Raw genomic sequence first — 23910 nt, 5'->3', positions numbered from 1 at the left:
GCAGAGGTGGACCTGCCTTCATTGCTCTCTGAAGGATTTTGCCCCTATTTCTGACTTTCTGAAATTCACAAATTTCACACATTCCCTGTGTGTTACTTTCGTATTCCCCTCCCCTACAAATTTTGTTTGTCCTTCTGCCTCACCTCTCATAAGCCTATTCTTACCCCTCACAGAGACTCCATATTCCTCCACCTGCCAGAATTTTCACAATCCTTGTGCTCTGAAATCACTTTGTTCCCTCTCTAATCTGAACCTGATAGCTTACCTTTTTTAACTCTACAATATCTTCTCAAATCCCTTGCTCTCTTGGCTTAATTCTGATCATGTCTGGCCAAACCTCAGCCTTGGATTACTCCAATTAGCTGCTTCCTCCACTCCTGCTCATGAGCTGCTGAATACAGTTAAAATTCTCCTAACTAATCATTCTGAAGTAGATTACAAATTTCCTATTACCCACCTAATTTGAACCTGGCAGCCTGGCAGCATGGCAGCCACCCTTTGCAGCCTGGTTTTTGATATCATAACCCAGTTGAAAATGTGCTCTTCCTAAATCTACTAATGATCTCAAATAGAAAACCTGGTGGTTTTTTCCACTAATCCAGCTTAATTTATTTGATACACTTAAATCTGTTCACCTTCTAAAATATCAACTCTTCTATTTAGCTTTTAAAACATTACACAACCTCATTTCTGTCTAGCACTCTGATTCAGCCAAACTAGCCTTCTCTCTGATCCTCCATATTCGTTTTTACCTAAACCATGGACTCTCCATAGGTGTGGAATGCATTTACCTACTTGATAAGTTCCTTCTTCTAACCCACAATTCAAGTAGTATCAACTACTACTTAGTCTCTCCTGCTCCATACCACCCCCACAGTACTAGTGCCTTCTCTCCCAAAGTACCTTGCCTTTAATTGTTTAATTCTATTTGTATTTACTTTATATTTAGGTATTTATTTAAGATGTTACTTCTTGGGAAAGATAGGCATTTATTTAAACACTTGTTAATTAAAAATTACTACTGTTAAATACTATTAAAATTAAAGTTAAAATTTATATCATTTTACACTTTTACACATGGATAGCCATATGGCATTATGGATAGAGAGCTGGTCTAGTCAAGAAGAACCGAGTTCAGATCTGTCCTTAGATACTTAATAGCTGTGTGACCCTAGGCAAGTCACTTAACTTTACCTCAGTTTCCTCATTCATAAAATGAAGGAAATGTCAAATCATTCCAGTATCTTTGCCAAGAAAACTCCAAATAGAGTCTTAAAGAGTTGGACACAATCAAACAGCAAACACTTTTTAAATGTTTAATGATTTTCCTAATTCCCCCAACTGCTAGTGCCCTCTTTCCCTAATTATATTGTATTGTTATATTGTATTTATTTTAAAGGAAATTATTCAGTACTTCTCTATGTGTATGTTCTCCTCTGTGGTAGAATCTGAGCTTTTGGTGAATTACAAGGTTTTTTCCTTTGTCTTTGTATCCATAGTGCTTAGCACAGTGCACAGTGCATTGTAAATGTTTAATAAAGTATTGTTGGTTGATTGATTTTATCTATATTTTTTGTAGAATAGGAAACTGAGCCTTTGAGATTGAGGTTATACTAGTAAGTGCCAGGCCTTCAGGCTAAGATCCAGATTTGGTTGTCCCCTTTTCCTTGCTTCCTCTCTGTGAAAAACTACACACTGATGATCACTATGATTATGAGTTAGAAAGAAATGAATTGAATGATGAATGAAGAAGCATTTATTGAATACCCACTACATGCCAGGCATTGTGCTCTAGGTGGTGGGTATGCATAAATATAAAAGTGGGACAGGCCCTACTCTGAAGGAACTTAGATTCTATAAGGAAGAGACAAGTGGGCACAGAGGAAGGGAAAAGTGTGGGTTTTTTTCCCCCCTTGGGAGTCAGAGATGGATTGTCAGTGAAAGTATTGGAAAGTCGACCGTCATGTCCTTTCCTGAATAAGGCTGTTTTGATATGGTTGTTCTTCCCAGAACAAGAGGGAGGAAGAAGGTGGAAAGAAACAAGATGTGTAAGATGCTCAGGCTAGATGAATGGATAGTATGTAAATATCTACGTAAGGGTCTGTGGTCAGCTAGACTTCTAGTAGATTAGAAGGGATTGTACCCACCAGTCATTTCAACTTAACTTCAGGGAAATCTCTAAATCTGAATTGATAAATTTCCTCAAGGTTTCTTGTCACTTCCCTATTTTGCTGTTTGGATAGACTATGTTTTGGTATAGGAAAACCTCAGAACATATTAAAAGAGAGTACAATTTTTGCCATGGAAGCAGTTCAGAAGACAGACAAAATATAATTAAAAGCAAGCAAGAGTTTTGTTATTGTTATTTAATTTAGAAATTTTTTTTTCTTTCATTCTTTGATTTCCTATTTGGTTAGCTGGTGTGACCAGCTAAATGTGATTTATCCATGACCTTCATATAAAATGTTAAATATTCACACATCACCATTACCAGATAAAAAAGGGGGGATCCCTAAAGGGAATTAAAGGAAGCTGTAATCTCAGTTGATTATATGTTTTCTCTCAATGTTATGATAGGGGAAGAAGTCTCAACCTAGTTTAGAGTCACATATTGTGGGCTTTCCCCTTTCTAACATTCTTCCTGTAGTAGACCTAGAAAGTATTAAAGGATCAAATATCTTTTTTCTCTCTCTGCTAGGGCATTCAGAGCTTGGAGATTGGGTGATGATGAAAAATGCTTAGTGAAATTACTAACATTTTTGTTATTATTTCTATGTATTATTTTTATTTCATCTAAAACTGTGATCCCATCAATGTAGAGAACTCCTGGTGTGTAAACTCCTGCCACTGATGCAGATCAACAACACACCTGTAACTTGTAATCAGACAGTTGTGTGAAGAACTGAGAAGTTAAGTGATATCTCTGGTCACAGAATTAGCACATGTCAAAAGCATGACTTAAATTCATGTCTTCATGACTCTCTGGCTCTATTCACTATGGAAAGCCGCCATATATCTTTATCATAGTTATATTTTATTGTAAAACAAGATAGAATTTTTTTTTGCCTTTATCCAGCATGGGAAATAGTAAACCCTGGTTAAAAAGCTGCCAAATAGTTAGGTGGTATAGTGGATAAAGTAGTGGGTTTACAGTCACATAGACCTGATTTCACATCATGCCTCTGATACTTATTGGCAGTATGACAAGGAACAAAACTTAACCTCTCTCGGCCTCAGTTTTCTTCTCTGTAAAATAGTAGCACCTATTTTATAAGGATTGTTGTGAGGTAATGTATATAGAGTGCTTTGCAAACCTTAAAACTCTTTATGTCAGCAATTATGATTATTATTATTCTGTATACCAAAACTGAACTATTACTTTCCAAAGAATCTAAGTACAACATATTTTGCTTAATTGTAAGACATGTATTAATGTAATTTAATCTTTGCTTGAAGCAGAATCTTATAGTGCTCTAAAGGTTATCAGTAAAAGAATAATTTAACATCCTTTATCCATGTATTATAGATGTGCAAGACCACTGATTGATAGGAGTGAATAGAAAATTTCTTACATTTTTTTAAGCAAATTCAAGATGGCAAGTAATGTACTGTTTATTTGTACATAAAGCTGCTCTCCTGAGTTATAATTGTTTTTGAGATTTAAATGTTTTCCTACAGGAAAAAGAAATAATAAAACATTTTTATATCCATGTTCAATAACTAATTTAGATTTTCTTTTCTCTGTTAAGAATTTCTCTAAACGCAATAGCTTTTTTAATTAATTCAAAATGAGTCACTTAGGAAAATGAAAAAAAAAGGCTTACTCTAAGCAATAACTACAATAAGTATTAAATGAGACTGCTTTGGTATACGAATGTAGCTACTTTTGCATTACTAGAAAAAGTGAAAAAAATAGCTATTAATGTATTACAGCAGGAAAGTATTGTTGAACAAACTTTTAAGGTAGCATTTCTATTCCTTATTCTGTTTTTGTTGTTGATTTTTCTTTTACTAAACTTTGGGGTTTTTTTAACCTTTCTTCCCATGTTTCCTTCATTTTTGTTTTTTCAGTGTATGACAAATAAATAATCTCTGGATAACCACAGATGAAGGCAAGCCAAACAAGGTCTCAAAATATATCTTGCCTGGCAGGACATTTTGTTTTAATTATACTTTTGGTTGAGTATTTTAAATTGGAGAAAACATTTTTAGCAAATTCAACAATTTTAATTATCTAACGACCTTCTAAAATTGTAAATTAAGAAAATTCCCCTTTATTCAAAATGAAAAGGTTAATTTTGCTATGTTTGTTTCTTAGTGAGGAAAATCATATGAAATTATATTACTCTGTTCTGTATACTCTATATTAGACTCTATATTCTTCTAAATTAACTGATATGTATTCTTTCTGTAAAAGAGAGAAAAATTATATAGAAGACTAGATGCTTACTAGAAAATGACACTGTACTGACCTCTGCATTTTTAGACTAGAGTCATGTAAAACATTACTTTGCCAGAATTAACAGACCTCTGCCACTTTCAGAGACTTCTTAGTGGAATAAATAAGTTGACTCTAAGATACAGTATTCAAAACAGCGTTGTTTTAGTAAGTGAAGAACATAGCAACACCAAAATTAGTAACAGAGGTGAATCAAAGGACAGCTATCCAAGTGAGTAGACTTTAAATTTGAGTTATGTTACTGATTTTCTAGAAGAGCAACAATGAGCAGGGTTGGGGTAATTGGGGAAAAAAAAACTAAGTTAATGGCACAGTTCAGTTTAGATAGTATCATATATATATACTAACTTGAGCTTTTGTTTATCAAGGCCTGATGAAGGTAAGAGAGAAATAAAATAGCTGATTTTTTATGTTTAGATGATTTACTGAAGGGGCTGCCTGCTCTTCATGTTCCTTTACATAAAAGGGAAATGAAAAGCAGGGAAAAGGAGGCAGATTTTCTGTTTGAGGCTTGGTGGTAAATTCTGTATATAGGAGGCAAAGCCAGGAAAAGCAGGAAGGAATGCGGACCTCGCTCCTCCAATGAAGCCCCCATGAGGATCTCAATAATAGGAGAAAAAGGGACATAAGGTTGTAGGGATATTCTGTGATGAGAAAGTCACAGATGCAGTTGAGGCATAGTGGCAAAACTGACAGGGGCTTCAGCAAAATGTTATATATATATGTATGTATGTATATATATATATATATATATATATATGTCAATACTATTAGTCAATATATTATATATATAAATAAATAAAAGAGGGGCCCAATTCACTATCCCTCAGACTGTTGGAGGGCCAGACTATAGTAAAAACAAAAACTTTGTTTTGTGGGCCTTTAAATAAAGAAACTTCATAGCCCTGGGTGAGGGGGATAAACGTTCTCAGCTGCTGCATCTGGCCCGTGGGCCGTAGTTTGAGGACTCCTGCTTAATGAATGAAGATGAATGCAAGGAATTGTTTGCTTCTTTTCTGTCTATTCTTAGCATCCGGCACCAAACAGATACTCAATCCATACATTTTTATTAAGCTCCTGCTTTGTGCTAGGCACTGTGCTGAGCTCCAGATACTCAATAAAAGCTTGATGCTTCTTTTTCAATAACTGATATATATATCTCCTCATTTAAAGTTTACTCAGAGTTGGTCCATCTCCTTCCAGTGGTTGTAAAAACACTGAATCTGATGAAAGTTTGGAAAGTTTAGAAGGTTGTTATCAAATTTAATAGGTATTAGATCTCTTCTAAATTCTGCTCAGACCACTCCAATTGATGACATTAGATCTGAACACGGTACAATTCAACTACTGTTAATTTAGTACTTACTGTGTGCAAGCCACTATGCCAAGCATTGAAGATACAAAGACAAAAAAAGAAACAGCCCTTTGCCCTTAAACAAACCTTCCAATTAGAGGGGATATAATATGTGAACACAGAGTAAATCATAGAAATTTCTAGAAAAAGATACTCTAATGATTGAGAGACTAATGAAGGCCTCATATAGGAGATTGATGTTGAGCTATGCTTTGAAAGAAAGTAAATTTTTGAGGTATTGAGTAAAGATTCCATTCCAGACATGGGAGAGCACCTGTGCCTCAAAGACTAGAGATATATTGTCCTAGGCACTGTGCTAAGCTATCTGAGGATACAAAGAAAAATAAAACATGGCCCCCTACCCTCATGGAGCTCATAATTTAATGTAGGAGATAATATGCAATCAACTGTGTACAACAAGCTGTATACAGGATAAATAAGAAATAATCAACAGAAGGAAGGCACTAGAATTAAGAGGGATTGGAAAAGGCTTCCTGAAGAAAGTGGGATTTTAGCTGGGGCTTGAAGGAAGTCAGGGAAGTCCAGTAGGCGGAATGAGTATGGAAAGCATTCCAGGCATGGGGTACAGTCAGTGAAAATGCCCGGAGTCAGGAGATGGAGTTTTTAAAGAACTGTAAGGAAGCCCATGTTACTGGATAAAAGCATGGTGGGGGAAGGGGTATTAGATATACTAAAACTGGAAAAGTAGGGGATGGACAAGTTAAGAATGACTTTGACCACTAAACAGAGGATTTTATATTTGATCCTGGAGGTGATAGGGATCCACTAGAGTTTATTTAGTAGAGGGGTGATATTTTGGGACACACACTTTAGAAAAATCACTTTGATGAATGAGTGGAGGCTGGATTGAAGTGCTTACAGTTGAAAAGTTCCTCATATTCAAGATATGAATCTGTGCCACCAAAATCTCTTTATAAATAACGCAATTTAGGGGATCTAAGTGTGGAAGATCTTCACAGCCACCATATCAGGGTCATCCATCAGAAATATTAAATGAGGTCCTTCTAGCACTTCAAAAAATATGCCCAGTTTGATATGATCCAGAGTTGAGTGACTTTATGCTGAATTCTACAGCATAATAGGAAGTAAGCATTTATTTCCCAAATGCCTAAATATGTTTCAAATGTAAGCAGCTTTACTTAGGTAACCAAATTATTTTTGATTCACAAAGAGAAGAATTTCTGATTGTGAGTGTGATTTATATTTTGCTAGTAGATTAGTTAGCTTAGTGGTAATTAGAATTTGGGGAGGGGGAGATAGCTCACTTTTTAAGAAAATTGGTTTGAGATTTTGTCATTTGTCTAATTGCAGATCAGTCCATGTTTGTTTCACTGAGTGAGACTTTCCAAACCACAAAGGCATTTCCCATAGCCTACTCCTTTACTTTACTACTAGTCAATATTACCCATCTCAGTTATTTTATTTGCTTAGTTCTATTCTCATCACTTATTTTCAGCCATTAATATCTTTAACAGACCCTCAGCAGTTAATTTCAGGACCCTCTTAATCCTTGAGAGAAGGGACTGTCTGTCTCTTGCCTTTTTTTGTATCCCCAACACTTAGCACAATGCCTTACAGAGGGGTCACTTAATAAATGTCTTTGATTGGATGGCTGGCAGGTCTGTCAAGCTCCTAATTTGCCCTCAAAATACAGATAAAGACCCCCCCCCAAAAAAAAATCCCTATTTTCAAGGACCTCATGGTCTGATAGAAGAGACAACTTGCAAACAGTTTTGTACAAAAATTTTGCACATAATTCATGCAATGCAATCTGCTTAAGTAGGTATGAGACATAAATTTACTCTTTATTCAAATAATTGGCTCCCCTTTCCTGATCTCTCTAGTGATTAGTTCCCACTTCTCCTCAGTGCTCCTTATATCATATGGTCTATTTATGTACCTACTTTGCCTTAATGCAGGGGTCCTCAAACTTTTAAAATAGGGGGCCAGTTCACTGCCCCTCAGACTGTTGGAGGGTCGGACTATAGTAAAAACAAAAACTTTGTTTTGTGGGCCTTTAAATAAAAAAAACTTCATAACCCTGGGTGAGGGGGATAAACGTCCTCAGCTGCTGCATCTGGGCCATAGTTTGAGGACCCCTGGTTAATGAATGAAGATGAATGCAAGGAATTGTTTGCTTCTTTTCTGTCTATTCTTCAGCATCTGGCACCAAACAGATACTCAGTCCATAAATTTTTATTAAGCTCCTGCTTTTTGCTATGCATTGTGCTGAGCTCCAGATACTCAATAAAAGCTTGATGCTTCTTTTTCAATAACTGATATTTATATGATATTTTAAATTTGCTAATCACTTTATAGTCAAAATAATTTGAGTCTCACAACAACTCAATAAAGAAGGTATAGTTATCATTTTATAGATGAAGAACCCAAGGTGCCAAGAGATTTTGACTTGCCCATGGTTACACAGTTGATACATGTCAAAAGAAGCTTCCAAATCCAGCATTCTAATCTCTTAGGCCAATTTGCCTTTAGAGTACCTATCTGTAAAATATATCACAAATATTAATTATGTCAATAGGGTTTCTTTAAAACACAATATATCGCTAAAAATGCATTGCAAATACCCAGAGCAAACATGTACCCGAAATGTTAAATTCTAAACTATACTTAAGAAACCATTCTTTTTTCTCCTTTCTCCTCTTTTTAAGAAGTCATTCTTTTTTCCTCCTTTCTTCTCTCTTGGCTTATTACAAAATGTAGCTAACCCATGACAAATTGTGAATCATTAATGAATCCTAACTTCTTGCATCAGGAAAAATGAGATTTTTAATTTTAAAAGCAGAACATACTTCAGACTAAGCCCCTCAGCAATAACCTCTTTTCACAGCAATTGTTACTTTATTTTGTTTTGTGAACGGATATTCCCTTCAAATGTTTTTTGACTTATGGAATCTGATTATATAGCTTTATACTCTTTTGCTTAATCACTAATTCTACTTCACTAAAAATACTTTTTGAAAATAATCTTTGAAAGTTCAATTTTCTCCCAATATATGAGACTCAAAAATAAGTGGTATTAATTGCTACTATTTAAAAATAATAGTACTAAGTTACTTTTTGAGAGACCTGTGTGGTTCTGGTGTATCATTTCATATGAAGAATGGAGAATAGGAATTGTGTAATAGGTAAAAATTAGAAAGGGACCTAATAGAAAGAGAGAGATTAAAATTTCAAAATCTATTTCATAAGCATGTAACTGCCTTATTTCTGGGTTTGAAGGGATGATTCATTGCACCAAGAAGTCATTTGTTGTGAACATCAGTAGCAAAAAAATAAATAGCAAATTAAAATTTTTAGAAATTGATGTAATATTCATTTTTTAAAGGTTAAGATCTGAAGTGTATATTTTGAAAAAGTAAGCATTACTTACTTGTTTACCCCTCCCCACCAGTGTGAAGAGATTAAATTATTTTAAATTACTATTAGGCTTTGCTCTGAATGGCTTATGCCTTATAGAATTGTCCTCAACTTATTTTTTTTTCTATAGGGTAATTCAACGTGCACAAATAAAAGACCATGTGATCACTATTTTCCTTATATACTTGAGGACAAAATCAGAAACCAAATCTTCCCGATGCATATAATTAATCCTAGAATTTATAATTAATCTTTCTTTGGAAGCTTTTAAAAAGCAATGACTTGCTAGACAGACACCAATGACAGTCACTGTTTCCTGATGACAATTGAGTTTATAATATATGTTTAGCAAGATTTTGTGAGCATCTATTGGATTAGTGTTTGTAAAGTGATGTCTAAGTGCTGCCAAGAAAGAGGTCATAGTGAATGTGTGTGGTAAAACTTTTGGCTAAAAGAGCTCTAAATGTTTACGAATAATAAAATTGTCCTAGTTTAAACAAATACAAGATTACTTCATAAAAGTCAGTATTAATTCAATTTAGGTAGGTTCCAACTAAATTAACACAATTTTTTTTGTTACAACAAAACTTGGTTTCTAGTGTTAAGAATAATTTTTGAAAATTTTCCCAAGGACACACAGTGGCAGAGTTGGTAGCAGAGCCAGATATAGAATTCAAGTATCCTGCTTTTTGGCAGCAGTCTTTTTAGCCAAGCCAATATGTAATATCTCTTAGACCATACATATCTGAGAACTTCCTTCAAAGATTAATGTTATAGTTCTTTTAGGAGCCAAATGTTATTTCCGAATATAAGTATGCAAAACTATCACATTCTGTCCTTGGTAAGCTTAGAATTCCTTTTGCTTTTCATTTGTGTTTGACTCTTCGTGAACCCATTTGTTGTTTTCTTGGAGTGACTTCCCACTTCCTTCTCCAGTTACTTGTACAAATGAAAAATTGAGGCAAACATGTTAAGTGACTTGCCTAAGGTCACACAGCTAGGTAGTATCTAAGGTCAAATTTGAACTCAGGAAGATGTCTTCAGATTTCAGGCTCTACACTCTATATACTGCACCTCCTAATTCCACAGGAATTCCAGTAGTTATGTATTTTTAAAAGACAGCAACCAGGTGATGCAGTGGATAGAGGGATAAATCTGAAGTCAAGAAAAATGTGAATTCAAATCCATCTGGCTTCAGATACTAGTTATGTTAAATTCTTTTTTTGCTTCAGTTTCCTCATCTGTAAAATGGGCACAATCATAATACTGATATCCCAATGTTGTTATGAACATGAGATAGTAATTGTAAAGCACTTTGCAAACCTTATATTATAGAAAGGTTATTATTATTATTATTATTATTATTATTATTATTTAAAATTAAAACTAGTCCTAGTTTCTCTAATGATACCAACAGTAACAACAGCAGCGTATTTATTAAGTGTGCTTTCCATATTTCAGGTACTATTAAATGCTGGGGTTGCCTACAATTGAGCTCACAGTCTAACAGGAGAGACAACTGCAAACAGCTATGTACATACAAGACGTATATAATGCAAATTGAAAGAAACATCAGAGGGAATGAACTGGCATTGAGGTGTGGAGAGGGGAAAAGATGAGAAAAGACCTGCAGAAATAGGAATTTGCCCCACGTTGTGAAGAACAGGGAAGCCAAATCAATAGGTGAGAAGGGAGAGTATTCCCTGCAGTGAAAAGGTATAAGAGGGGTCATATCCTTTGTAAGGAAAGGCAAGAAGGCCATTATTGTGGCTGAATTATAGAATATGTGGAGGGGCATAAAGTAATAAGAGGATTGGAAAGATAGGAAAAAACCAGTTTGAGTAGGAGTTTAAATGCTAAATGGGGCACTTTGTATTTTGATCCTGGAGAAGTAGAAAGCCATTGGAGTTTATTTGAGGTGGAAGGTAGTTTATTTGAGGTGTAACATGGTCAGACTTGTGCTTTAGGAAAGTCTTTTTGGCAACTGAGTGGAGAATGGATTGGAATACTGAGGGATTTGAGGCAGGGAGACCAATTAGAAGGCGGCTATTGCAATGGTCCAGCTGTTGTAAAAGTAGAAATGATAAGACTTAGCTACAGACTGAATATGTGGTGTGAATATATATGAATCAAGGATATTACTGAAATTTTGAGCCTAGGTGGGAGACTAAGGGGTTGTGGTGTCCTGGGATTTTATGAGGTGTTAGGGCTATTCATCCAGCTTTGATGTCCAACTAACACTCATATCTCACCAAAAAGCTGTACATACACAGCAGCCATACCCCGATAAAATCGTCTCAGCATATTAGGCTAGATCAGGTTTAGGATAATCTACAGGCTTCAGACCCATCAGTGAATTAGGGTGATGGTTTCCCCAAATATGTGAGATCTTTCCTTGGTAGAATGGGTGGGTAAGAACAATTTGTTTCATTAACCTTGGGGGTGACTGAAGCAGATACTGTGGAAGCAGTGAAGATTGTTGAGGTCTTCCACTGCATCTGGATCAATACCGATTATATTGACTTTTGTCCTGCCACTGGATTTTGATGACTTGGAAGTGAATGAAGATGAGTTTGTGCAACTCTGCTGCATTTAAATCCAATTCACATGCTTCGAGACATCACCTGTGATATCACTGGCCCTCTACAAAAATGAAGAATAAAGAGTGACAATAATAGGAAAGTTCAAAAGGAAAACGTTTTGGGGGAAAGTTAATGAGTTCAATTTTTTAGACTGCTGTTGCATTTGAGGTGTCTGTGGGGCATCCAGTTTGAGAGTTAGAATAGGCTCTTGTTCAGGTGAGATTGGAACTCAGGAAGAGGTTCTGATTGAATATGTAGGTCTGCATAAAGATGATAACTGAGTCCATGGGATCTAAAGAGACAAGCAAGATCGTATAGGAGAGCAGAAGGATTCCCCAGAGCCTTAGGAAACCCTCAGAGATAGGATGGATGGATGATCTATCAAAGGGGATGGAGAAAGAGTGGTGAGAAAGGTAAGAGAAAAGCCAGAAGAGAACAGTTTCGTTTGAAACATTGGATCACAAGCCATATAATAGTGTATATAAACTAGTGAGAAGAGAAAAAGTTGAGATAATAAGTGTAAAATGCTTATTCATGGAGTTTAGCTAAGAATGGGGGGGATCCATTATATCCATAATATGCTCTATATCTGTGACAATGAACATATGAAGAAAGATGAGTGTTTGTAGACAGGATTCAGTAGAATCTTCAGTAGAGATCAAGGTTTAGAGAAAGGGGAGAATTATAATAGTAAGGATGGATCTGCTGGAGAAGAGAGAAATCAAGAATTCTTCTTGAGGGTTTTGCCTAGACCACCTTCTGATGTCAGGCAGTAATGAAGCCTGAAAACCATATCTGATGTAGAGCCTATTTTTTTCAGAGTCATAATATCCTGGATAGGAAGTATATAATTGCCATGCTTAATAAATTCCCTGGTAATTTGCTGCACTATAAGTAAGCTTAAAATTAAGGTCTTGTTTTTCTCACTAAGTAATTTTTTGAACTTGTATTATCTTTTAACATACATAGAACTTGCTAGTTTTCTTTTTTAAGTTTTTGTCCAAATCTATGCAGTAATTCTTTCAAATAATGATGCAGATCCTTTTAGCATTTTACATAAGTAATTACATATATTTCCAAATCCATTTGTGAAGCAGTATCTGCTCACTTAAAAATAAGATAATAGTTCTATGTGGTTAAATATTAAAAGGTTATTTGAGAAATTAATATTGTTACATGCTCATTGGTTTAAATCTGTAACATTAACTGGAACTCAGTTCTTTATACTGTACAAATATAGTACAAATATATTCCAAAATATAGAGGAGCATAGTACTTTGAACTTCATAATTTTAACAGAGGAAATCAACTGTATTGCATGTTTAAATGGCACATACATATGACTGATATTACTGCTTTTAAAACTAATCTTAATCAATAATTTATTATAATTAACAACTAATTTACTAAGACCCATGAACACTAGAGAACTCTTCTACACAATACTGATGTGGTGGTAACCTAACAAAATCACATAGTAGGGATTTTAGAGATCCTTCAGTTCAAGCCCCTCATTTTATATATGATGAAACTGAGTCTAAATGAAGTTAAATTGACTTGCCCAAAGTAATCTTCCTTCAAATCCTAGAGTTGAATAAATTGTATTGAATACTTAATATAATATTGAATTATATATTCTAATTAGTAAGTAATTTAAAAGAAGAAAATGAAAAGAATTTTTAAAACTTCAGTTTTCCTTGGATTTTAGTTATTGGTGATTAAATTGGATCTTCCTCTCTCCAGCCTTTCCAAGGGATCAGAATTTTCCTCCAGATTCTCATATTTAGCATGCACTGCTATCACTGTAAATACAACGTGAATGTCTTTAGGACCAGTTTGGTATTTACAGAGTTCTGATATCTGAGATCATCAAGTAAACAACAGGTTTTTCATTAATTGCAGTATTTCATAGGTACTTCTTTCAACCTAAAATCTAATAAAAAAAATAAGACTTCCTTAAAATTTTTGTTACTAAACAACTTAGTTTTTTTTTTCCCATTCTTTTGATTAAAATATTGATTTGCATAACCTTATCCGTTAGGCTCCCAGAGGTATTAATGTTTATTCTCATTCTCTTCCTCCCTGTCTCTCTCTATGTCTCTGTCTCGTGTCTCTCTTTCCCCCTTCTTCCTCCCTATCTTTCTCTACTCCTGCCTTTTTCTCTGTCTCAAGTAGAAAAAAAGGTAGCAGTATATACAGATTTTTCTTCTGCTTTTTATGTATTAGGTCACCATATTTTATACTTTATTTAGGTCTAGAAAGTATCATTATAAGACTCTAGAAAAATAAAAAAAATTTATTTCCAAGATAATTTTGATGAGTTAGTAACTGAGATGACTGACATATTTTTAAAACATGTACCCAACTTCAGCCCAAGTGTGATTTATAAGTGAGTCCCATAACATGGTTAGAGACACTCTGAAGTTAAGTGATTTGTCCATAGTAGCATAAGTATCGTTAACAGTTCTGCTTTCCTAACTCCACATGCTACATTATGTCATGTTGACTTTTTTATCCAACTTTATATTAATTTATGATGCTGTCTTTTACCTCATGGTTAGAGAGCAGCAATTTAATCATCTATTAGCTTTTGCTGTTATGTTGATTGTAAAGAGTTACTTAGCAGCTAGTAGTGGTTTTCTTAGCAATTTAGCACAAATGAAATTTTAAAATAGGTAAGTCATATTTTTGGCTTCTGTGTACAGTAGTCAAGATCAGAAGTTACTTTGTTGGCTAAAATCAGAGACAGTCATTTTTATGTAATCTGGCTTCTTTGCCAGTGCCCTATTAAATGATTTCCTCTCAGTAAAGCAGGGTTACTGTTTCCTTCTTCCCAGGACAAAGATTAGGCATTACTACCAAACATGCTAAATTCCTTGCTACAGGTGATAATGTTTTGGAATTTTTCTGTCAATCTTCTTTAATTTAGTCTTCAAGCAGAATTTTGAATTTAAAAAACTTCAGTATTTAGTTTAAAAATACTAGGACATTGAAGCAGTGTTATAATGTGCTGAAAGACACAGTTCATCATGTTTATTTGGTAAGTTTGCAGGTTAATTAAATTATGAAAAGGAGAGGTCTTCCTGGAGAAATGCTTGGATCTTATTGGGGAGGGAAGGAGATGTTTGTTTTTAAATACTTTCTGTTTTATTTCATCCATTAAACTAAAAACAAAACAAAGTTGGAACATGTTTATGCCTCAGGATTAATAATTAAAGTACTCACAATCTACTTAACCCAGGTCTAGTTAAATAGACGTATCCATTTACAATTCCTGACTCAACTTGTTCTGTTTTAGAATATGGAAAAAAAAAACAAAACAAAACAGAAAAAGATGAATTGTTTTGAGAATGAAAGGCAATTTTTTTCATTGTACAGAAAACTCATAAATTTTTTATAAAGTGATTTTTATTTATAGTCATCTTCACAATCCCTTTTTCAGCCACATATAGAGTAAAATCTTCAAGAAGGCTATAACTTAGTATTTATTTAATCTTTTTTTCACTCAGTGAATAATAACATTCTATTCAGATGCATTAAGGATGGAAGTATTTCAGATACTATAAGTAAATTAGCTAAACATGTATTGTCATATAATAATGTTTTTGTATTATAAATATAAGCATAAAAAAATCAGCTAACATATTACCTGGAGCACCACCACCACAGAATTTTAAAGTTGGAAGGGACCCTTGGAGTTCTCTAATTCTACCTATACCTTGATTTAAAAAAGAAAAAAAAAGGACCACCTATAACCCTAAACTACACTTTGAGGATTATTGCCATGAAAAAAAATATTGAATTAAATATGAAAACTTTTAACATGGTTTGTAAGAGTAGAGAAAATACTTTAATGTCAAATAACTATTAAGGTACTATGTAATGATGAATTCTGCCAACTACAGTAGATTATCATGTTGTTAAACAACAAAATATTTTTATTTTATTTTCTGAGACTTTATGTTATTAAGCATTTATGTACTTTGAAAAAAATGAGACTGATTACATGAGATTAATAAAATAACACTCTTATCTTTTATTCCTCAGAAATTATTTTCTCCTGTCTCATTTTTTTTTCTCCTTCTATTTCTTCCCTTCCATTTTTCCTTCAATATTTGTGATATAAAGTCATTTTTCAGGCTTCAAATTTGTTATCTTCATGCTGTTCTTTGTATTTCATTATACATCCACATGAAGAACAAATCCATAAATATTTCTTGAGTGATTGAAAACAAAATTTTGAGTTTATTCACTTGTATTTTCTTCCTTTACTTTTTAAAAAGATACTGGATAGCCTTGAAGATGAAGTTAATTCGAAAAAAAAGATTTCTCAGGTTATAATGAGTAGAGATCAAGTGATTTGGCCTTAGTGTTTGACATTAATTTTCTTTTCCCTTAATGCTGTTGATGTAAGACATTTTTATCCTTTGGTTTCTACTTATATAAAAGATTTTTCTTATTGTGTAGTAGTTATTTTCAGAATGATACCATGAAAAATAGTTCTGGATTTGAAATTAGAGGACCTGAATTAAATTGCATCTCTACTACCTATAAGCTGAATGATTTGACTTTAGGCCTTGTTTTTTTTTTTTTGTTTGTTTGTTTTTGTTTTTATTTTTATTTGAACAATAAGGAGATTTGATTAGACGACCTGCTTCTAAGTTCTTCCTTCTCTAAAACTAAGATTTGTTTCATGAAAAGAAAGGCAGGACATTTTTTTCCCATTCTCTTGCTCACTTCCTCAATATTTTCCTCTAAAAGGGTACATGAAATATTATATTTATTACAGTGCATTTATCTACCCATTGACAGTTATAAGAAAGTCAGACTTGATAATAGTAACTTAGAAAAGACATGAAATATATGTCCTGTATAGTCTTACATGGTACATTTTGAAAATTCCCTTATTTCACTTGTTAAACTAAAGTGAAAAGTATTCACTTATAAAGTATTTTCCTTAGAGTTGATAGGTCCTAGGCAATAGTGATCTCTTTTCACAGAAATAAATTTTCTTTTAATAAATGCTGAATAAATTGTAAAATGGAAGCTATGGTATTTGGTTCTTCTTTCTCCAGGCAAAGTCCTGGAGAGAAACAAAATTTTGGCTTGGATTACCTGGATCTATATACCCAGCATATCTTCATCTCACTATGTCTTGACTGGGTATATAAGAATGGGAAAGTGTAATTTCTCTTGAACTAGATGTGGTCTCCAGAAATCTAGCAAAATAACTGTGTGGTCTCCATATTATCTGAGGAAGCATTTTATGGAACTCAGTACTCAACAAGATCTTTAACCAACTTTTGCCAGTAAATGCAAATAGACAGTTCTTGTCTCACATACAAATTACTATAAGAGGAAGTTCCTTTTTTCTCCATTGGCCAAAATTTAGGCTTTCCTTTTACTGCTTCCTGAGTATCCCACCATCTTTATTCTCCTCATTCGTCTCCTATTTCTGATCAGTTCTTTCCCTTTGCTACTAGACATACAATGGTAAGTTCCCAAGGTAAGAGCATTTCTCCATCTGATTACCACTAGTAAAGGTTTTTCAGTTGCTGTTGTCAGTCAGGCCTTTGGCCTAAGCTGTATTCTATCTGTCTCTTCCCTTTCCCAAACTCTTTAAAGCAAGAATACTGAATATGAGGGCTGTGGATCTCCAAGATTTGGATGGAGAAAATATCTTGATGCCTTCATTTTAATATAATTAATTTCCCTTATAAATCTACTAATTTTATTCTGTGCCTTTAAAAAATTTTTCTGAGAAGGTGTCTATAGGCTTCTTCAGACTGCCAAAGTAATCCATGACACATAAAGGTTAAGAATTCATGCCCTAGGGGCAGCTAGGTGGTGCAATGGATAGAGCACCTGGGAGGGCCTGAGTTCAAATTTGATTTCAGACACTTAACACTTCCTAACTGTGTGATCCTGGGCAAGTTACTTAACCTCAATTGCCTCAGGAAAAAAAAAAAAGAATTATTCATGCCCTAAACAGCCTGTGCCTGGTACTATAAATGCCCATAATTCCCATTAAGTTTATTTATCCTCAGATGTTTTGTGAACCTCAGAGATCCTTTTCTAAGTCAAAAGAGAATAAGAATATTTCTAACCCCATTTTACTAGCATACTATCATAAAAAAAAAAAACTATCATTTTCAAAAAGGCTGTGTGCTTGTTTTAGAGACAGATAAATGAAGTTTTGAGATGGCAGTATTGCTTTGCTAAAACAAAAAAAAAAGTCAGAAAACTTGTTTTTGGACAGTATACAATGCTAAGGGAAAGGAAAAGGGGCATGCTAATCCCAATAAAATTCAGGAAGAGGGTGAAGTAGAAGAAAGGGAGGTGGCCAAAACTGAGAAGTGTCCCAGGACTTAAAATGCAAGAAAGCTCCGAGCTCACTGCCTCTTCTGTTGGGACCTCATCTAAGCCTGACTAGTGGTTTTGATATGGAGACCATCTTCCTTCATTCTCCCTAAATGGGATGAAGGGAATGGTGATTTCTTGGTTGGTTTTGTTTGTTTTGTTTTGTCTTGTCTTTGTATTCTCAGTACAAAACACAGGGCCTGATATTTAGTAAGCATATTATAAATGCTGATGAAATTAGTGAATGAATAAATGTTCCTGACATTCCAGGTGAGAACTCAGAATGTATTTCTTATGGATATATCATTCAACATTATGATTAGATTCTATAGTAATATAGCTATAATACTAATGCATTGTTTATAAAATGGGACTTATAAAAGCTCCAATTAACAGAATTATTCTCAGAATCAAATGAGATAAAGCACTTGACAAACTTTAAAGTTCTACATGAATGCTTTGTCATCATCATCATCATCTTTACATGTAAGTCAAATAAACTTTTTGTGTTAGCTAGAAAACCTTGACTGTATATAATATTGTTTCTATGGGAAATAATAGGTTCAGTTATTTCCAGTTAATTTACTTGTAAATATTAATTATATCAATTATTAATATTAAATATTAATTATGTTGCAAGTTTTTTGCAAGGAGATACTATTTTTTCATCTTTGTATCTCTGGTATGTATCACAGTGCCTTGTATATAGTAGGTGTCTAATAAATACTTGTTTAATTGAATTGGTGACTGCCTTTTGTAGAAATTCATATTTTCATGAGTCAGTTTTTAAATTTTAAACTAAATAATTTTCAAAGTTCAAAAAATACTAGTATGAATTACTGAATAGCTTTGAGTCCAAAGTAAGGATTAAGTGTATGTAAAATTAAATTTTTAAAAAATTACTCTTTTTCACTAGACCATGACAAAAAAGCATATGAAACCACAAGGGAGGACTCCCCTTGCTTTTTTGGCCTTGTTCTAGCAAAAGACAGCCAAGCTGATTTAGAAGTTTTAAAGTAGGAAAGGGAATGGGAAATTCACAAAGCTCCAATTCAAAATAATTTTTAAAGGAAATTCAAAGACCTATAACAAAAATCAGCAATTAATCTGACTAGTTTTGAGTATTGGACATCACTGGTCTTTCAGAAATACCTTTTCCTTGAAATTGTGTACCTCTTAAAATATTGACCCTTATGAATTACACACTAAAAGAAAATATCTGGGAAAGCATCTTAAAAAAAACATCAAACATCTGAAACTGAAACATCAAGAAAAAACATGTTTTCAATGAGTTTCTTCATTTCGCAGGTTCATTTTTTCATTCCTTTCTTTTGACAAACTCCTCAAGCCAGAATAGGTCATATTTATCTAGCCCTTTAAGGTTTACAAATCCCTTTATATAAAACATGTCATTTGAAAGTTACATAAAAGTCATTATCTTGATTATTAATGTAATTTTTACCCATTGAAGAATTTTGAAACAATTTGAAGGCAAATCTTAGATTTAATAATGAAGATATGCAGATTATAGTACTACATTATAATTACATACTATTCATTTCAAATGTTTGAATCTCTGACATCTTATTAAAAATGTAATATTAAAAATGTAAAAAATGTAATTAAAAATAAAAAAAGTAATACCTTACTATAAAGGTAAATCCTGAGATCTTTCTAAAAGGTACAAATCGTATGAAGTTGTATTTTCAAATTCTAACTTTTCTTACTGCTATATAAACACAAATTATTTCTTAAAAACAAACACTTCCCATATCCTTCTTTGAAATCCAGAAAATGGAATTAGATTTAGTAGTGATTTATTTCCTGTTTAGCCTTTGCTTAGTGAAGACAATAAAAATACAATCATAGTTATCATCTCATGAAGTACTAAAAACAAACAAAAATTTGCAAATTATCTCCCCTTAGGTACATCCTGTTATATTGTCATTTATTGTGTAAGTAGCCAATTGTCCTGCCTGTTACCTGTATTTAGTCAGCTTATTACAAACCTATTTACATGAACTATACTTTTATCCTACCTTTACTTGGTGAAATATATCCCTATGTTTTGCTGTTCTTTGAAGGTCACCCCCTTGTCATCCTACTGTGTTCTTCTTTCACAGTCAGAAATTCACAGAAACATCAGCAAGGGATTCCAGGAAGGTTAAAAATCAGTCCACTGTTTCCAGAGATCTTTTGGATACTTTTTGACTTTATACTTTTTATACAAAGCTCTGCTGAATCATATGCTGGCTACTGAATGATGGGTCTGCTTTTTGATTCATTTCCAGGAGAAAATTTTTTTGTTGTTGTTGTTTCCCTGCAGTAAGTGACTCTCCATGAGAAGTGGAAGGAGATTGGAGATTTTCATTCATTTGATCCCATGTGTTAATTCAAGACTGGTATGATGTTTTGGCACAGATACTTGTAGTGGGACAGAATTAGCGTGGCTTGGAAAACAAATCCTTCAGTGGTTTCCATTAATAAATCTAAGTTATCTATCTACTTAAGAAAGGCAAAAGCCTCTTTATCTGTTAGCTTATATAAAGTTTAGATGCTTAAATGTGCTAGGAAATAGATTATTATGAAATACTATTATTAGAATGATTTTCTACTTGTCAGAGACTTTAGGCATGTTTGAAATTAGAAATGGGATTTGAACCCAAATCTCTGGTTTAGGAATACTGCCTGTCAAATTTTGAGTTCATGTAAATAACCTAGTGATTGAACCATGGAGTTGTTAATATCCTATAAACATAATCTGATATTTCTTCTCAAACCCTTTCTAAATATTCATAAGAAAACATTCTAATTACCATGTAAAACATTAAATAGGCTTAAATTATTTTATAATCATTTTATTCATGGGGATACAGTTCAATAAATGTATTAGTCATGTTGTTGAATGAGTGGTTACTTGAATTTATGTTAAGTCAAGAGGACTTAAATTTCTTAAATTTGCTAATGCTAACTTTGAAATCAGGAGAATTCTCCCTTATTTTTAGAGGTGAAAGTATTCCTTTCTTCTTATCTTTTAAAGTAAAAGATATAGAAGGCAAATAGATTTAATTATTCCTTTGTAATAATTTATATATGATCTGCCCAGTGAGTATACCATATTTGTTGTCTCTGAGTAATTTTTATTGACATCCATTTGACATGACTAGCATATTTTTAAGCAAAAAATGTGGTTCAAATTAATAAATGATTACATCTTTGTGAAAAATTGGGAAAGAAGTGGGAGAGTAGGCTTGTGACTATAAAAATATGTGGTATATATTAATTAGTCATCTATTTGAGGTGACAGAATTAAGATAATATGTACATTGATGGGTGTTCTTATCACCTCCACAATTTTTTATTTCAACTAACGTGTGTATACTGTTCCTTGCTCATGAAATCAGTGAAATAAAAATCTGAAAAAGTAATATTGTTCAACAAAAATTGACGTGTCTACAACTGATCGAAAGTTTTGTATTACTTCAAGGTATAATGTAGTGATGGAACTTTCTAAGTTTGATAAAAGTATAGGCCATATCTATTTGATTCTAAAACTATAGTTTGTTTACATGAAATCCCTTTGTCAAAAGATTATTTAGCTGAGCTGCCAGAAGATTTTGGTGTTTTAGTCATTGCTAAAGCAAATGACTTCCACATTAAAATCTCAATTATCATAACAATGGAAATGCACAATCTTCCCACTATCTCTTTTGGTCTTTTCCTTTTTCTTTGAACACTGTTTTGCTGACACATTTTTTTTTTTTCACTTGCTCCTTAAATGTGGGTAGAACTCACAATTGATCTCTTCTTTTCGAACTGTTAGCTCTAATTGTTAGGAATTTTTCCTCTCTTATTGAGTCTATATTTTCCTCTTTGCAGATTCCACCCGTTTTTCCTAATTCTTCATTCTGAGGTTAAACAAAATCATTTTAATTTTTCCATATATACTGTACTATAGATCAACTCACACTCAATATCAACTACTCTTTAAGTTTCAGGTTAGATTATGCTCTGAACCTCTCCTCCCTCCGAAAATATCTTTCCCATGTGAGACATATTTGAGTACAAAAGCTATGCTATTCAGCTCTTTCATCCATCCATCCATCCATTCCTAGGTCCTAAAATTGTTCTGTGGAGAGGCCCTGTGACCTAGCACTCAAATCATCTTTATGGCCAGTAGACAGGTTGGGGAAAGGGATGCCCAAGTGTTTTATTTTTTTCCTAATTCCTCTCAGAGAGGGAAGTCCCATTATACCAATGCATATCAATAACTATTCCATGGCTTAGAGTTTTAGAGACTTACCTGGCATTATGCAGTCAGTATATATCAGAGATTGTATTTGAACCCAAATCTTGCTGAGTCCAAGTCTGTTTCTCCCTTCCCTAGATCATTCTGCCATTCCTATCTTCTGATAAATAAGGTATTTTTGTAAGGCTATGGTTTTCATTTTAGCAATTTTCAGTTGTGTCCTATTCTTCATGACCCCAGTCATGGTTTTTCTTGACAATGATATTAGAATGGTTTGACATTTCCTTCTCCAAGTCATTTTTACAGATGAGGAAACTGCGGCAAACAGGGTTAAGTGACTTACTGTAGATCACATAGCTAGAAAATGTCTGTGGCCAAATTTGAACTAAGGAAAATGAGTCTTCTTAACTCTAGCTGGCTTCTCTCCACTGTACTACTTAGTTGTCATGAGATATGGTATTTGTATTTAATAAAATTTCTAATTTGTCTATCTCTAAAGAATACTTTCTACTATGAAATATGTACTTTTGACTATGAAATTTTAAATCAATCATGTAACATTTATAAAGCACCTACTGTGTTTCAGGCACTGTGCTAAATATTGGGGATACAAAGAGAACTAAAAAACAATCTCTATTCTCAGCTTTCAATCTAATGAAGGAGACAACTTATAAACAAGTAGGTACAAACAAGCTACAATATGAAAAAGATTGGAAATAATCACAAAAGTGAGGTACTAGAATTAAATGAAATCAAGAAAGGCTTCCTGAAGAGACTGGGGTTGATTAAAGGGAAGCTAGAGAACCCAAAAGGTAGAGATGGGGGGAAATTTTAAATCATGTTTTTAAAATGAGTGTAAATTTATGTTCTGTAAGAAATGACCAACAGGACGAATACAGAGAGGATTGGCGAGACTTATATGAACTGATGCTGAGCAAAATGAGCAGAACCAGGAAATCATTATATACCTCAACAGCGATACTGTATGAGGATGTATTCTGATGGAAGTGGATTTCTTCAACAAAAACAAGATCTGAGTTTCAATTGATCAAGGGATGGACAGAAGCAGCTACACCCAAAGAAAGAACACTAGGAAATGAATGTAAACTGCTTGCATTTTTGTTCTTCTTCCCGGGTTATTTATACCTTCTAAATCCAATTCTCCTTGAGCAACAAGAAAACTGTTCGGTTCTGCACACATATATTATATCCAAGATCCACTGCAATCTATTTAACACGTATAGGACTGCTTGCCATCTTTGGGGAGAGGGCGGAGGGAGGAAAGGGAAAAATCGGAACAGAAGTGAGTGCAAGGGATAATGTTGTAAAAAACTACCCTGGCATAGGTTCTGTCAATAAAAAGTTATTTAAAAAAAAAAAATAAGTGTAAATTTAGAAATAGTTATACTAGATACAGGCAGAATATTAAGAGTTCTAACCTACCTTTTGAATTATTAAACTTCTTTTCAGTAGTAATGTTCTTTCATGCAAGCCATCTTGAGTTTTT

At 33.6% G+C, this 23910-nt stretch overlaps 2 protein-coding genes across 2 annotated transcripts in view; one reads left to right on the top strand and one right to left on the bottom strand.

Moving 5' to 3' along the window:
• The window catches only part of COL10A1 (collagen type X alpha 1 chain), a 56996-nt gene extending 36623 nt beyond the window's left edge, over positions 1 to 20373 (bottom strand). Inside the window, exon 1 of the mRNA XM_003769377.2 lies at positions 20194 to 20373. The gene's annotated coding sequence lies outside the window, so the exon portion shown is untranslated. The remainder of the gene's footprint in view (positions 1 to 20193) is intronic.
• Positions 1 to 23910, top strand: part of NT5DC1 (5'-nucleotidase domain containing 1) — a 247619-nt gene that overhangs the window by 71119 nt on the left and 152590 nt on the right. The window lies entirely within an intron of this gene.

Source organism: Sarcophilus harrisii, chromosome 4 (assembly GCF_902635505.1).
Source record: "Sarcophilus harrisii chromosome 4, mSarHar1.11, whole genome shotgun sequence".
Taxonomy (NCBI): Eukaryota; Metazoa; Chordata; class Mammalia; order Dasyuromorphia; family Dasyuridae; genus Sarcophilus; species Sarcophilus harrisii.
This window is presented reverse-complemented; position numbering and strand designations above follow the sequence as displayed.